This window comes from Anolis carolinensis, chromosome 2 (genome assembly GCF_035594765.1).
Source record: "Anolis carolinensis isolate JA03-04 chromosome 2, rAnoCar3.1.pri, whole genome shotgun sequence".
In the NCBI taxonomy this organism is placed as follows: Eukaryota; Metazoa; Chordata; class Lepidosauria; order Squamata; family Dactyloidae; genus Anolis; species Anolis carolinensis.
In genome coordinates, this window is record NC_085842.1 from 183,194,777 (window position 1) to 183,211,967 (window position 17,191).

The 17,191-nt window shown below is 43.7% G+C and overlaps 1 protein-coding gene and 1 long non-coding RNA gene across 2 annotated transcripts in view; one reads left to right on the forward strand and one right to left on the reverse strand.

Annotated features, from left to right (window-relative positions):
* Positions 1 to 3,310, reverse strand: part of bcap31 (B cell receptor associated protein 31) — a 47,115-nt gene extending 43,805 nt beyond the window's left edge. Inside the window, exon 1 of the mRNA XM_003216891.4 lies at positions 3,168 to 3,310. The gene's annotated coding sequence lies outside the window, so the exon portion shown is untranslated. The remainder of the gene's footprint in view (positions 1 to 3,167) is intronic.
* A 7,002-nt stretch (positions 3,311 to 10,312) lies between these two features.
* LOC134296393 (uncharacterized) lies at positions 10,313 to 11,076 on the forward strand. Its single transcript, XR_010003124.1, has 2 exons — positions 10,313 to 10,779; positions 10,869 to 11,076. It is a non-coding gene; the product is annotated as an uncharacterized LOC134296393 (long non-coding RNA).
* Positions 11,077 to 17,191: the final 6,115 nt, after the last annotated feature.

The window sequence follows — 17,191 nt, forward strand, 5'->3', positions numbered from 1 at the left end:
ACAGAAATATACTTAAATAAACATAAGAAACCTCCTCTTTCACAAGCTGCAAACTTTGTTGAACAGACACAAGGAGACTGAATTATATGCATTAACCAAGCATTTACATGAGCTCAGAAGAGAACTGAGATGATGTAAAAGCTCTGCAACTCCTTGTTGCACTATTCAAATATTTCATTAAAAACAAAACCATTCTGAGGCCTGATAAAAGATTTGCAAAAACGAGAGGGATGTTTATCTTTCTATGATTTACCTCCACACCCTACTTTCTAACAAATATCACAGAAAACATCAGAAAATCTTTGTGAATCTAATACTAACAGTCTCGTGGAAGAGATTTTAAAAGTAGGTGGAAAGAATAATAATTAGGAGTATAGAATCCATGTGAAAGTGGAAAACCACAAATAGGATTTCCTAGGACTTTCAGCATGACTCTATGGCCAGCTTCCAATGTAAGCTGACCACAGAATTTCACTGAAGGACCTTTGGAAAAGGTGTTCTCTTTAGAAATCTCAAGGTCCTCCAGATAGGAAGTTGACTATAGTCACACTGGAGGACTTAGGTTCCTAGGATCAACATTTTTTTATCAAGTCCATGAATAATCAAATCTGCAAAAGTCAAAGCCAAAAATATGAAGGAACATCTGTACACCATGTGATACAATGGTTAGAGTAAGGTTTGGGAATGTGTAGTCCTCCCAGTGTGGCTGAATTCCAATTCTTATCAATCCTTATCAATTCCACAAACTATGTTGAAATGGTTGAGGCTCTATGAGATATTCATTGAAAAACTTGAGCAAAACGTGCTGCAGGATGTCCCACAAAAGCAAACTTTTGGCAATTTAACTTTTCCCATGATTTTAGAACAGAACCAATTAGGAAATGATATTTATAACCCAGGAACAAAAATTGTGTTACATAATGTTAAGATCTCTGGGTGGCTTTATTTAAACTCCTTCTCTTAGGCTAAGTCCCCTTCCACACTGTATAAAATCCATACTGAACTGAATTATATGGCAAGGGACTCAAGATAACCCAGGGCCCTTCCAGACAGGCCCTATATCCCAAGATCCGATCCCAGATTTTCTGCTTTAAACTGGATTATAAGAGTCCATACTGCCAGATAATCTGGGATAAACAGAAAACCTAGGATCAGCTCCTGAGAGACAGGACCTGTCTGGAAGGGCCCTCAGGTAACAGCAGATATTGTGGATTATCTACCTTGATAATGTGGGTGATATGGCTGTGTGGAAGGACCCTAAGCTACCTACCAGAGGAAAAAATGGGGGAAATAATAAAATGGGGAGAAAGGATGAACTGTTTACGCTCCTCTTCAAGTTGCGCTGAGGAAAGCTGGGATATCAGTGTAATAAATCAAGCATTGTGATAGAGGCAGACGTAACAAGCACGGAATACCTGCACTTAAAGACACATAATAATTAGTTCTTCATGCCACAGAGAGTGCCAGCAAGTGCCCCTGACTAAACTGCAAACTTCAGGGCTTCATGGGATATAACCATGGCAGTTTATCTTGGCGTCACCTTAGATCGAACACTAACATTTAGGAAACACTGTGTGAACAAGCACAAAGTAGCTGCCCGCAGTAACAACCTGTGGAAATTTGCTGATAGCACATGGGGTGCAGACCCAAAATGAGTAAGAATCAGCTCTGGCCTTGTCTTACTCAACTGATGAATATGCCTGCCCTGTCTGGCATAAATCTGCCCATGTGAAGCAGGTGAATATAGCAATGAATGAGACATGTAGAATAATCACAAAACGTCTTAAACCTACACCTGCTGACAGACTTTATAAGCTAGCTGGCATTGCCCCCTCCCCCAATGTGCAACGGGAAGTTGATGCCAATTGCGAGAGAAATAAGGTTGAACACTGTGAAAGCCACCCACTGTACAGGTATCAGTCTCCTCCCAGTAAACTCAAATCAAGGAAAAGTTTCACGAGAACCACTTTTCTAAATGTTCCTCCAGCAACAGCAAGAATATCCCTGTGGGCAACAAAATCAGACAATGCCAACTGTATGACCCCTTACGGGTATCTTCCTCCAGGGGCAAACCAAGAATTGACAACTTGGAAGTCCCTGAACAGACTCAGAAGTGCAGTTGGCAGATCAAAAGACAACCTGGCAAAATGGCACTACCTAAAAGAATTCTCCATTTTGTGTGATTGTGGAGAACAAACAACCCAGCATCTGTATGCTTGCCCACCATGCCCTGCCTTATGCATGGAAGAACTGTTTAAAGCTACAGACAATGTGATCACTGGGTTGTTGTATGTCTGTAGGCCTAGTTTATCCATACCTCACAACCTCTGAGGATGCCTGCCATAGATGTGGGCGAAACGTCAGGAGAGAATACTTCTGGAACATGGCCACCCAACCCGAAAGACATACAACAACCCTGTGATCCCGGCCATGAAAGCCTTCGACAACACAATGTGGTCACTGTTGCCCGTTTTTGGTTCAAAATTATTCAGCAGCTTGTGCTCCATTTATTTTATGTTTTATACTTATTTATGAAATGCTTTTGACACTAAATAAATAAATGGAAGCTAAAGTGGAATCATAGTGCTATAGCTGTGTGGTGTGACTAGCCCGAAGGGCAATTAATGGAGTCGGTGGTTTTCAAGAGGAATTGCGGAGGCTGCTGAACAGGTTGATTCACATCTCTCCCCCTGGGCCCCGCCTATGGATCTGCAGGCCCTTTCCACATTCTCAGCTCCTTGCAAGATTTCATGTACCGAAAGGCCACGCCACGGCCTTCCTCCTTCTCCAAGGCGCCTGGACTCTGCAGTTGGAAAACAGGGCAAGGAAAAGACGACACAGGGAAACAGGCTAGCCCCACACCCAGGGAGGGATGTGGGGCCAGAATAATTGCACACCACGAAGCTCTGGCTGGAGGAGAAAATAAGTATTAGTGGGATTCACCAGCATGACACAAGCAGGGAGGCTTCCAATAGGGAGTCACCACATTAAGAAACCAAAACATTAAGAAAGTGGGACATGAATACACCTAAAACGTAGGGTGGGTAAGTTTGTAGTCCTACTTTCTTCCATAGGAGTATTATTAAGGAATCATAGCCCTCTTTCCTATTGAAGGAAAGGAGGCCTTTCTCAACCCGCAGAAAAGTACAGCAACACCCATTACATACCACACTGACTGCCAGGCCAAATTGCTTCCAGTTGCACAGCTGCCTCAGCCACGAGCGGAAACAGGGGAAAGATTAGAGGGGGAGGAAGAGGAAGCATAAAGGTGGGCGGTCCCCTTGGAAAGAGGTTCCCCGCCGCCCAATGGTAAGCAGCCCTTCCTCACCCAGGGACAGGAAAAGCCACCAGACAGGCAGCTGTAAGGAAGACGGAAGTGGCAGCGCGATTGGTGGCGGTGCTTGTCACTCAAACACAGGGTGGGAAGGGAGAGCTAGACGCGCTGCCATTACAGTAGAATCTCACTTATCCAACATAAACGGGCCGGCAGAATGTTGGATAAGCGAATATGTTGGATAATAAGGAGGGATTAAGGAAAAGCCTATTAAACATCAAATTAGGTTATGATTTTACAAATTAAGCACCAAAACATGTTTAACAACAAATTTGACAGAAAAAGTAGTTCAATACGCATTGATGTTATGTTGTAATTACTGTATTTACGAATTTAGCACCAAAATATCACGATGTATTGAAAACATTGACTACAAAAATGTGTTGGATAATCCAGAATGTTGGATAAGCGAGTGCTGGATAAGTGAGACTCTACTGTATAGGGAACGCGCCTCGAAAGAGAGGAGGGAGCATTCATATGAGAACCTTCCCCTTTTAGTCTCGACATATCCTAGGGCCCTTCAACACAGCCCTATATTCCAGAATATCAAGGCGGGAAATCCCACATTTTCTTCTTTGAACTGGAATATATGGCAGTGTGGACTCAAGATATCCCAGTTCAAAGCAGATATTGTGGGGGCCCTTCCACTCAGCCATATAACACAGACCAGGGGTCACCAAACTTTTAAAACAGGGGGCCAGTTCACGATCCTTCAGACCGTTGGAGGGCCGGACTATAGTTGGCCACCAAGCAATAATAATAATAATAACAAAGAGGGTTGGAAGAGACCCTTTGGGCCATTGAGTCCAACCCCTTTCTGCCTCTGCACCAAAAGCACTAGCAAAGCATCCCTGACAGATGGCCACTCAGCCTCAATGTTAATAATAATAATAATAACAATAATAATAATAATAATAATAATATAAAAGAGGGTTGGAAGAGACCCCTTGGGCCATTTAGTCCAACCCCCTTCTTCCTCTGGGCACCAAAAGCACAAGCAAAGCATCCCTGACAGATGGCCACCCAGCCTAAATGATAATGATAATAATAATAATAATAATGGTTGGAAGAGAAGAAGAGACCCCTTGGGTCATTTAGCCGAACCCGCTTCTGCCCTTGTGCCGTGGTGGCCGGATAAATAGCTTCAATGGGCCACATCTGGCCCCCGGGCCTTAGTTTAGGGACCCCTGACCCTAACAAAACAGAACAGAAAATGTCACAATATCTGCTTTGAACTGGTATATCTTGAGTACACACTGCCATATATCCCAATTCAAAGCAGAAAATGTGGGATTTCCCACCTTGATACTGTGAGTTATATGGCTGTGTGGAAGAGGCCCCAGACAGACCCTGTATCCCAGGATCTGATCCCAGGTTTTCTGTTGATCCCAGATTATCTGGCAGTTTAAAGCAGAAAACCTGAGAGAAAACAGTAGGTAGCATAAACTCTTCTAGGCAAAGGGTGTATCTAAGGGCCCTTCCACACAGTCACATAATCTAAATATCAGGGCAGAAAATCCCACAATATCTGAACTGGGTTATCTGAGTCCACAGTGCCATATATCCCACTTCAAAGCAGAAAATGTGGGATTTTATTCAGCTGTGTGGAAGGACAACGGAGGTCCGCATAGTCAAAGCAATGGTATTCCCCATAGTAACCTATGGATGCGAGAGCTGGACCATAAGGAAGGCTGAGCAAAGGAAGATAGACGCTTTTGAACTCTGGTGCTGGAGGAAAATCCTGAGAGTGCCTTGGACCGCAAGAAGATCCAACCAGTCCATCCTCCAGGAAATAATGCCCGGCTGCTCACTGGAGGGAAGGATATTAGAGGCAAAGCTGAAGTATTTTGGCCACATCATGAGGAGACAGGAGAGCTTGGAAAAGATCATGATGCTGGGGAAAATGGAAGGAAAAAGGAAGAGAGGCCGACCAAGGGCAAGATGGATGGACGGTATCCTTGAAGTGACTGGGTTGACCTTGAAGGAACTGGGGGCGGTGACAGCCGACAGGGAACTCTGGCGTGGACTGATCCATGAGGTCACGAAGAGTCAGAGACGACTAAACAACTGAGCAGCAGCAGTGTGGAAGGGGCCTAAGATGGAATTAATGCAGTTTGACACCACTTTAACTGCCCTGGCTCAGTCGATGGAAGCCTAGGAGTTGTAGTTCTGCAAGGTCTTGAGCTTTCATTGCCAGAGAATGCTGGGGCCTCACCAAACTACACCTCAGGATTCCATAGTCTTGAGCCAGGGCAGTTAAAGTGCTGTCCAACTGCATTCATTCTTAAATGCAAATGAACCTTAACACTGCTCAGACCTAATTTATATTACTCACCATCTCGCCCACCAGCTTTTTAAAAATCTGTTCAAGCATTCATCCAATTGTTTTCCCCCAACAGATCCTTACATTATTACCTATGCTATGCCTCATGTACCTAATTGTATTTTACCTTCCTTACTCTAATACATTCAACGCCAGATCTGGCTCTTTAACATCTACATGAAACCGCTGGGTGAAGTTGGGTGCCAGCTCTATGCGGATGACACTCAATTTTACTACTCTTTTCCACCAAACTCCAAGGAAGCCTCCTGGATCCTGGACCAGTGCCTGGCTGCTGTGATGGAATGGATGAGGGCTAACAAACTGAAACTTAATCCAGGCAAGACAGAGGTCCTCCTGGTCAGTCACGTGGCTGATCGGGGGTATAGGGTGACAACCTATGCTTGATGGGGTTACACTCCCCCTGAAGTCACAGGGGGTCCTCCTGGACTCAGCACTGACACTTGAAGCTCAGGTGTTGTTGGTGGCCAGGAAGGCCTTCGCACTGTTAAAGCTTGTGTGCCAACTGTGACTGTACCTCGAGAGTGCTGATTTGGTCACGGTGGTCCATGCCTTAGTTATCTCCAGATTGGATTACTGCAATGCACCCTGTGGGGCTGCCTTCGAAGATGGCCCAGAAACCCCAATTAGTACAAGGGGGGGTGGGCGGCCAGGTTGTTAAAGGGGGTGAATTATAGGGAGCAATCAACCCCCCTGTTTAAACAGCTCCATTGGGTTTCCGGTCCCAATTCAAGGTGCAGGTTATTACCTACAAAGCCCTAAACGATTCGGAACCTGCCTATCTTCACAACCCCTGCGAATCGACGCGGACCCTAAGATCTGCTGCTCCATATCTTTATCATTGTCCCCTGCCCTATAGATTTAGCATTCTAAATGACATTGCCCTTCTAGCCCTAATTTATTATTGGCTCCTGCACTTTCTCAACAGCCCTGTCTTAAAGCTCTGTTACACAAGCTCCTACCCTTTGAGTTTCTATATTTATTACTGTTCAGGCTACTGGTTGTTGATGATGTTGTTTTTATGTTGTTTAAATTTTTCTAGAGTTGTGTTTTACTCTATATATGGCCCCATGTAAGCCGCCCCAAGTCCCTTCGGGGAGATGGAGGTGGGATACAAAAATAAAGATTATTATATTATTATTATGGTCACGATAGTCCATGTCTTAGTTACATCCTGTCTGGATTACTGCAATGCTCTCTACATGGGGCTGCCTTTGAATACTATTCTGAAGCTTCAGCTGGTTCAGAGATCAGCAGCCAGACTATTAACTGGGGCTTCATACAGGGAGAAAACCACTCCCATGTTACGGCAGCTCCACTGGCTTACCAGTCTGCTTCCAGACAAAATTCAAAGGGCTTTAAAGCCCTAAATGGTTCGGGCCCAGACTATCTAGCTAACCGCATCTCCGCATACAAGCCTGCCCAGGCGCTGCAATCAGCAAATGAGGCCCTGCTCTTGGTCCCACCCCACCCCATCTCAAACACAGCTAGAGGGAACGAGAGAGGGGCCTTCTCCATGGTCACCCCGTCTTTGGAACTCCCTTCCTAAGATTAAAGCATTGCCATTCTTGCTCTCTTTTTAAAAAAACGAAAGACCTTTCTATGCTCACAAGGATATATAAAATACCTGGCACAAATGGAATGGAATGGAATATGAAATGGCATGTTATTCTGGCTTTTAATTTTTAATGTTTACATCCTATTAGTTTTAATTTCTAAGCTTTGTTTTCAAATGCTTATTAGTTTAAATGGGCATTTTAGCAGTGTGATGCCTAATTTGTTGTGATGTTTCACTATTGTCTTATGTTGATGCCTAATATGTTATTAGTTGATTTATGGTTTGTTTTTGGTCGCACTGGCATTGAATGTTTGCTGCTGTATGTTGTGAACCCCCTGAGTCCCCACCAGGGAGATATGGCAGGATAGAAATAAAGTTTTTAATTATTATTATTTATTATAACAATATATTGCTGTGAGTGGGATTTTGGGGTGCTGTCTTGTTTTTAAATGTGATTTCAATTATATTTTAGCCTTTACACTCATTACATGAATATTTCATTGATGTTTTAAATATATATTCATATGTATGCGTTTTTGCCATTTTAAATTTTGTTGTATTGTATCACGTCATTGTTAGTCACCTTGAGTCTTTATAGAAACGTGGGATAAAAATAGAGTAGATCACCATCGTCTTTTTTTTAAGTCTGTATTATCATATGTCTTGCCAAGCTCCAAATCATCTGGTAGACAGCAGGATGACTAAAATGGTAAAATGTTGAAAACTGAACCCTGTGACACATGCCTTAGGGAGCTGGGTTTATTTACTTGGAGTAGAGAAGACTGAGAGGTGGCACGATAGCCATCTTCAAACATTTGAAAGAATATAATTTAGAAAAGGTGTCCGCCTGTTTTCTGCTGCTCCAGAGGCTAGGATAAGAAATGATTAATTTGAAGAGAGGTTCTGCTTAAACATTAGGAAAAATTTCTGATGGGACTGGCAGTGGAATGTCCTGGATGTACGGTATCAAAGTACTATTATTGTGTAGCATGAAAGGTGTCACGGTTTGTTGTCACAGTGTGCCTTGAAATCCTATAACAGGGTTTTCTGGGGCTGAGAGTATGTGACTCACTCAATGCCATTCAGTGGTTTCCTCAACTGAGCAGGGGATCCAACCCTGGTCTTTAGAGTCACAGTCCAATGATCAAACCACTCCAATAATTGACTCTCGTATACCAGAACAATAAAAAAACAGTTTACTAAATTCACTTTAATTAATGGATTGTGACATCCTTGGCCCTTAATGAAATCTAGTTTGAATACAAAGGTTTTTGTTCGCAATTTATTTATTCTATATATTGATTAAGGAGCCCCCGATGGCGCAGCGGGTTGAACTGCTGAGCTGCTGAACTTGCCAACCAAAAGGTCAGTGGTTCAAATCCAAGGAGCGGGGTGAGCTGCCGCTATTAGCCCCAGCTTCTGTCAACCTAGCAGTTTGAAAACATGCAAATGTGAGTAGATCAATAGGTGCCCAGCAGGAAGGTAGCGGTGCTCTATGCAGTCATGCGAGCCTCATGATAATGTCAGGGGAAAACCTTTTCCTTTACTATGTATAGATTTAATAGGGCCTGTTATAAGAAGCCAGCCAAGCTTTCCAAATACACATAGATTCAAAGAAGGAAGAAACTATGCAATTATAAAACGAGTGCCAGACAATTATGAGTTGGAAGAGACCTCACAGGCCATCCAGTCTAACCCTGTGCAAGAAGCAGGAAAATCTCATTCAAAGCACCCCTGACAGATGGCCATCCAGCCTCTGCTAAAAAGCCTCCAAAGAAAGAGCCTCCATCACACTCCGACACAGAGTTCCAGTGCCGAATGGCTCTCACAGTGAGGAAGTTCAGGTGTTCAGGTGGAATCTTCTTTCCTGTAGTTTGAAGCCATTGTTCCGCGTCCTAGTCTCCAGGGCAGCAGAAAACAAGCTTGCTCCCTCCTCCCTATGACTTCCCCTCACATCATGTCTCCTCTTGGTCTTCTCGTCTGCAGGCTAAACATGCCCAGCTCTTTAAGCCTCTCCTCATAGTGCTTGTTCTCCAGACCCTTGATCATTTTAGTCACCTTCCTCTGGACGCTTTCCAGCTTGTCAACATCTCCCTTCAACTGCGGTGCCCAGAACTGGACACAGTGTGATTCCATGTGTGGTCTGACCAAGGTGTAATAGAGGGGTAGCATGACTTCCCTGGATCTAGATGCTATACTCCTATTTATGCAAGCCAAAATCCCATTGGCTTTTTTCACCATCGCATCACATTGTAGGCTCTGTTAATGTAGGATTTGTGTATAGATAGTGTTTAAATGAAATTTGTGTCTTTCCAGTATTGCATACTGATTGCATCATCCAGAGTGTACTATAGTCTGGAAAGAGTTAATTGCTAAGAAGCTGTGTTGACCTTGATGTGTAGCTGGAATTGAGGAGTGTCCAGACACAAGTGTGTATGCTTTACTGATTACATCAGTTCTGTTCTGCTGTCTGCTGAGAAGTCAAGTCCTGTGTCCATTGTCTGCAAGTCTGTTTGTATTGTACAGTAAAACTTTGTATATAGTTTTACCATTGTCTCTGATGTCTCTTCGTTCTCCATTCCTCTGACTCCATCCAACTGCTGCTGCTCTGCGTAAATTACTCTGACAGGCTCATGTTTAACTTGTCCACGAGGACTCCAAGATCATTTTCACATGTACTGCTGTTGAGCCAGGCATCCCCCATTCTGTATCTTTGCATTTTATTTTTCTGCCTAAGTGGAGAATCTTGCATTTGTCCCTGTTGAACTTCATTTTGTTAGTTTCGGCCCATCTCTCTAATCTTTTAAAATCGTTTTAGATTCTGTTCCTGTCTTCTGGAGTGTTGGCTATCCCTCCCAATTTGGTGTCGTCTGCAAACTTGATGATCATGTTTTCTAACCCTTCATCTAAATCATTAATAAAGATGTTGAACAGAACCGGACCCAGGATGGAACCCTGCTTATGGCACTCCACTCATGACTTCTTTCCAGGATGAAGAAGACGTATTGGGTTCGTTCACTTAACCAATTACAGATCCACCTAACCGTAGTTTTGCCTAGCCCACATTTGACTACTTTGTTTGCCAAGTCATGAGGGACCTTGTCGAAGGCCTTACTGAAATCCAGATAGGCTACATCCACAATGTTCCCCGCATCTATCCAGCTTGTAACCAATGGCATATACAGTGGGGCCTCGGTTCCAGCGTCTCCCATGAATACCAGCCTCTAAGGACAGGTACGATAGTGACCTCAAGCCCAGAGAGTAATCATTTCATTCATCATCTTCCTTCCGACGTTTCTGAAGATCCAGATATGGTCGCCTCCAAGCGGAACCGGAAGTAAACTGCGGTAGAATTCTTATTCTTAGCCACTCCCTTTTCTACTCTATTCCTCCAACCTGAGCTCCGCTCAGACCCAAAGGACTTGATGGTTGCTTTCAAAGGCTAAAGATCTCCGGGAATGAGTGCCACAGACAAAAAGCGCCACTCAGGAACAATGGTATTTCCGGTTCTCAGATGACATTGCCACCCTGCTAAATGCCCAACAGGTTTGTTCAGAGATCAGGATTGCGGCCGAGGTCGACTTTCAATTTAATTCTGGAAGTTAGTTCAGAGCACCATTCTGTATTTTCTCTAGGAACAAATTAAAGGCGCCGGGAAAAAAATGCCCAAAGAGGCAACGCTCTCCCATTCTGTCGCTAGACTTCAGGTTTCCATGCGAAGACAAAAGAGAGCTAGATTCATTCATCTGTCGGCTACTCACGTTTCCTCCTGAAAACCATCAAATAAGCAGGGTGTGATGTAGTTCTTCCTTAAATCAAAAATAAAGTTATTTTTAATTGCTAGATGGAGCTTTGGTTGTGACACATATAGAAATGGTGCTATGCCACTTAATTTCTCTCCTTTCTTCTCCTAATAGGCTTGCCAGGGGGGAAACAGGAGTCGTTTCCTGTATCTTTAAACAGGAAGCTTAAATTTGTGTATTGTTGTTGTGTGCCTCCATTTCCCACTTACGATGACTCCCAGGGTTTCCTGGGGCTGAGAGTGTGTGACTCATACAGTCAATCAGGAAGCTTCCACGGCCGAGACAGGTATCGAACCTCAATCTCTGGAGCCATTGTCCAAAACTCAAAACACAAGGCCACACTAGCTCTTGCCACTTGTTACCTAGCAGCACCTACTTCAAATTGGCATGTTGTGGCTGATAGGAGAAATAATACCAAAAGAAATCCTTTTGGGAGGCTTTAAATAAAGGAATAGTTTATTTTAAGGAAAATCAGCTGGAACTGACAATAGCGTGGATTACTCCAAAAGGCACTAGAGTGAAGACGAAGAGCTATCCTCCTTTATTTATACATTTTCAGGATACAGTCAAACAAAGAACATTTTTTGGCATATGTATCATCACTGGTGGCACAGTGCGTTAAAGCACTGAGCTGCTGAACTTGCGGACCGAAAGGTGCCAGGTTCAAATCCCGGGAGTGGAATGAGCGCCCACTGTTAGCCCCAGCTCCTGCCAACCTAGCAGTTTGAAAACATGCAAATGTGAGTAGATCAATAGGTACCGCTCCAGCGGGAAGGTAACAGCGCTCCATGCAGTCATGCCAGCCACATGACCTGGAGATGTCTATGGACAACGCCAGCTCTTCGGCTTAGAAATGGAGATGAATACCAACCCCCAGAGTCGGTCACGACTGGACTTAACGACAGGGGAAACCTTTACCTTTACCTTATCATCACTACGTCACTTTACACATCATAAAAAGCCCCTTTTACCTTTTCTACATACATGGGACACATATATGCATGTCCCCCAGCATTTTCCTATCTAAGGCACTCTGAAAGCAGCTTGCAGGTTCTGCTGTAGAGATCAATCAAGGGGGGCTGTTTTGACCTATCAAGAGGGAGGAAGAGAAAGACCCACTACTTAATTTAAGTCTATGGCCCATACCAAGCTGTTCTAGGCCTCTGGAATGTATAGATAACAGCCCCCCCTTTCCTACCTGTCCTGCCAGCTTGTGCATCCCTAAGAATCTAACACATAGAGAGTCTAATTTTTCTACATTTCAGTGCTTCTAATGTGCATACAATATATGCTCATTTGTTTTTGAGTTTGTTGTACCTCGACTCAAGCCAGAGGCAGGTAATAAATGTGTTGTTGTTGTTGTTGCTGTCGCTAATATAACTGCTTGGATTCCAGAAACTGCACTATGAGGAGATCATACTAGAGATAAACAGTAGAGTTGACTGGAACCAACATAGACATATCTATATGCTGATCATATAATGCAGTTTAAAGCTAACTTCAAACAGAAGCAGCCAGACAACACACTCTGCACTGCAGCGTGCTTTAAGGAGTTTAAACCAACTTAAGGTATGTTGCGGGAAAGCCCAAAATAAGGAAAAACGATTCCACCTAAGCATTAGGAAGAATTTCCTGACGGTATTCAGCAGTGGAATATGCTGCTTCCTTGGAGTGTAGTGAGTCTCTTTCTCTGGAGGTTTTATAAGCAGAGGCTGGATGGCCATCTGTCAGGGGTGTTTTGATTGTGTCTTCCTTCATGGCAGAAGGGGTTGGACTGGTTGATCCTTGTGGTCTCTTCCAAGTCTAGGGTTCTATCATTCTAAGCCCTGAATTGCTGCAGCATGGGTGCATTTCAAACCACATTGCATTGGGAAATTGGCTCCGCTGATATACGTTGTTAAATTTGGGCATGGTATGAAAAATGCCCCAAGGGTATTTCTGGGCAGCAGTAGCTCATGGGATAGGAAATGGAATATATCCACTGCTATCGTTTTCTGCTTATCTTTTGCACCTTGTGTGCCTCCAAAGCATGTGTGCATCCCCCCCCCCCCTGGAAATGGGAGAAAAGATATACATTCTTCAGTAGCAATCAAGCAATAAATACAGCAGTTCAAAGCCACCTTCCAGAGTTAATGTAATCACCACCCTGGCCTCGGACCTGTTCCAGAAATGGCAATCAAATCATCTGTACAGTGAAACTGGTTTCTGCAAAACTGGTTTGGAACCAACCTCAGCGGCCGTGTAGATGAGCCCTCAATTGAACCAGTTCACCTTATAGCAAGCTCCAAAAACTGGTATCCCCTGTGTTGCTCCAGCTCTAGCCACCACAGTCAATATTAAGGAATTGCAGTCCAGCAACATCTGGAGATGATATGATTTCCACCCATTTGACAAGCTTGGATGTGAATGCTTCTTGGATTCTTGTTATAGACATTTTTTGGGGGGGGAAGCTTATTATAGGTAAAGGTAAAGGTTTTTCCCTGATGTTAAGTCCAGTCATGTCTGACTCTGGGGGTTGGTGCTCATCTCCATTTCTAAGTCGAAGAGCTGGCATTGTCCATAGACACCTCCAAGGTCATGTGGCCAGCATGACTGCATGGAGCGCCGTTACCTTCCCGCTGGAGCGGTACCTATTGATCTACTCACATTGGCATGTTTTCGAATTGCTAGGTTGGCAGAAGCTGGAGCTAACAGCGGCTGCTCCTGCTGCTCCCAGGGTTTGAAACTGGGACCTTTCGGTCTCCAGCTCAGTGCTTTAACACACTTCGCCACTGGGGCTCCTAAGCTTAGAATCATAGAATTGGACGAGACCACAAAGGCCATCTAGTCCAATCCCCCTGCCCTGCAGAAATACACAGCCAAAACATCCCCAACAGAGAGCTTTCCAGCCTCCAGAGAAGGAGACTCCATCACCCTCCAAGGCAGTATATTTCACTACTAAACAACTCTTGTCATCAGGAAACTTTTCCTAATGTTTAAGTGGAATTTCCTTTTCTCCAATCTGAATCTATTGCTCTATTGCAGTGGTTCTCAACCTGGGGTCCCCAGATGTTTTTGGTCTACAACTCTCAGTAATCCCAGCCAGTTTACCAGTTGTTAGGATTTCTGGGAGTTGAAGGCCAAAAAACATCTGGGGACCCCGGGGTTGAGAACCATTGCTCTATTGTCTCCTAGTCTCCAGAGCAGCATAAAATAAGCATGGCCTCATTCTCAGTGAGACATCCTTTATCCTGTAACAAGACTCACAGACCCCATCTTGATCCTGACCTTTGCTTATGTAAGTGTGCATTGTAGTGATAAACTGCCTCACATCCAATGAGAACACATATAACTGTGTTCTCGGGTATACCCATGGAGTCCAGGAGTGCACTTTGACTCACAGATAAAGAATGTTAGAGCAGACTGAAATTTCTTCTGGCTTACCACAGAGGAACAACATCTCTTTCACCTTCATTCCAAAGAAACGAATACAGGGATATATAGGGGAACCTATGAAACTGTAGACAAAGAAGAAGCAGATATTAGTCTGGAGCCTATGATACCTTTAGATGTATTATTTAAATAGAAAATGGTGACCCCTTAAAGAAAATATATTATCTGAGAAAGGATTATGGGACACTAATAGCTGGGAAGTATTGCACAGTATACAACAAACACTTATAATGTATGTCTATTTGAATAAATAAAAAATTGAATATCTATTTTGGTCACATCATGAGAAAACAGGAAAGCTTGGGAAAGATCATGATGCTGGGGGGAATGAAAGAAAAAAGGAAGAGAGGCCGACCAAGGGCAAGATGGATGGACGGTATCCTTGAAGGGACTAGCCTGACCTTGAAGGAGCTGGGGGCGGCGACGGCCAACAGGAAGCTCTGGCTTGAACTGGTCCATGAGGTCACAAAGAGTTGGAAACGACTGAATGAATAAACAAAAATCTATCTATCTATCTATCTATCTATCTATCTATCTATCTATCTATCTATCTATCTATCTATCTATATTTTAACCCCCTTGCTATTTTTGTGGCCATCAACTCCTCCATATTTTGTGTGCGAATGAGGTGTATCTCCTATAATACCCATATGAATCCATCTTTTCAGTAGGTGGAAGGGTTCCAGTGACACATTCCTCTCTTGTCTAAAACTGGAAATAATAGAATCATAGAGTTGGAAGAGATCACATGGGCCATCCAATCCAACCCCATTCTGCCATGCAGGAAAAGCACAATCAAAGCACCCTTGACATATGGCCATCCAGCCTCTGTTTAAAAGCTTCCAAGGAAGGAGCTTCAATCACACTTCGAGGCAAAGAGTTCCACTGCTGAACAGCTATTACATTTAGGAAGTTCTTCCTAATGTTCAGGTGGAATCTCTTTTCTTGTAATTTGAACTGATTGCTTAAAGTCCTAGTCTCCAGGGTAACAGAAAACAACCCTACTCCTCCTTCCTTGTTTCCTGTTCTTTCCAGGACTTTTTTCTTTTATTTCTTGCGATCTCCAGATGAGCAGGAAACTGGCCCCCAACCTGCTACAGTGGCTGACACTTGAAGGAGTGGGACAGATTCTGGATGGTGCTGCTGTTTTTGAGAACTGTATCTGAAGAATGACAACCTTTAGCCTCTTCCGATTGAGAAAGCACCTTTTTGGGGCTAAGCCAGACAACCCACAGAGACAAGTTGGAGGGCAGAGTTTAATTCTAATCTCTGTGGTGCTAGCTGTGACCTTTGCACAACCATTTCTGCTGCTCGTGGTCCTTGAACTACCGCTTTTCTTTCTTGCATGTGGCCAGTTTCAGCAGAAGGGAGTCACAGAGTCAGGGACACCACAAAGTTCCCTCCTGTCACATAAAATACATCTGCTATGGCTCAGGATTCATTCTCTCTCTCTCTCTCTCTCTCTCTCTCTCTCTCTCTCTCTCTCTCTCTCTCTCCCCCCCCCCCCCCCCAACCCGGAGGTTTTTAGATTACAACACCCACATCACCACTGGCTATTCCTGAGGCCATGGAATCTGAGGGGGCACAGTCGTCCAGCCCTGGATTACGACCTTTGAGTCTGCATGATGCCAGCTATCTTTTTCAAGCACCCATAAACTGCATTATCTTCCTCTGGCTGGATAACACTGAAGAACTTTTGGCACCAACTGTTTGCAATGGCAGAAATTGCATAATGGCTCCTAGTGCGCTCACACATACATCTCAATGAGAATAATGGTGATGAATCTCCTCAAAGTCTTGTGAAAATGGACAAGAAACAAAAAGGCAACTAGGCTTGCAACAGGACAGAATTTTCACCTAACAGGATAGACCTTGATATGGTCCAATAAGGAAGTCTGCCAAAGTGAAAACTGAGGACAGCTCCTATCTCTTTAATAGTTGGGTGGAAAAGAGAAATTCAACTGGTGTTTGTCATACAACCATTTAACAAGAAACTACATCGATTTTTACACAGCTTTTCTCAGTTTCCACTCTGAAGAACTAGCAGGCTTACCCAGCCAATTTTAAACAGCAAATATTAAATTTATATTCTATTGGTATTTAAAATATGTCTTTGCATTGTATTTTAATCATTGCACTATGTATTTTAATTTACGTATTTTGTGATTGTGTGTTTCATTACATTTATTTGATGGTATGTGTTGAATGGTGTTGTGTTTTAACTGAGCCATGAGGAGAGGTGGGTAACAAATAAATTCTTATTCTTAGTTCCTTTTCTTCCACACATACATACACTTCATACATCAGGAACACACATTCATTGATAAGTCCTTTCTCAACCAGATGACAAAAAACCACCAAATATTGCTGTCAAGCCCTTAAAAAAACACAGCCATCCAAATTAACATTTTTTCCACCCCAAACATTTTGATTGTTGTTGTTTATTCGTTCAGTCGCTTTGTGACCTCATGGACCAGCCCATGCCAGAGCTCTCTGTCGGCCGTGGCCACACCCAGGTCCTTCAAGGTCAGGCCAGTCACTTCAAGGATACCATCCATCCATCTCACCCTTGGTCGGCCTCTCTTCCTTTTTCCTTCTATTTTCCCCAGCATCATTCCCTTCTCCAAGCTTTCCTGTCTTCTCATTATGTGGCCAAATACTTCATCTTTGCCTCTAATATCCTTCCCCCCAGTGAGCAGTCGGGCATTATTTCCTGGAGGATG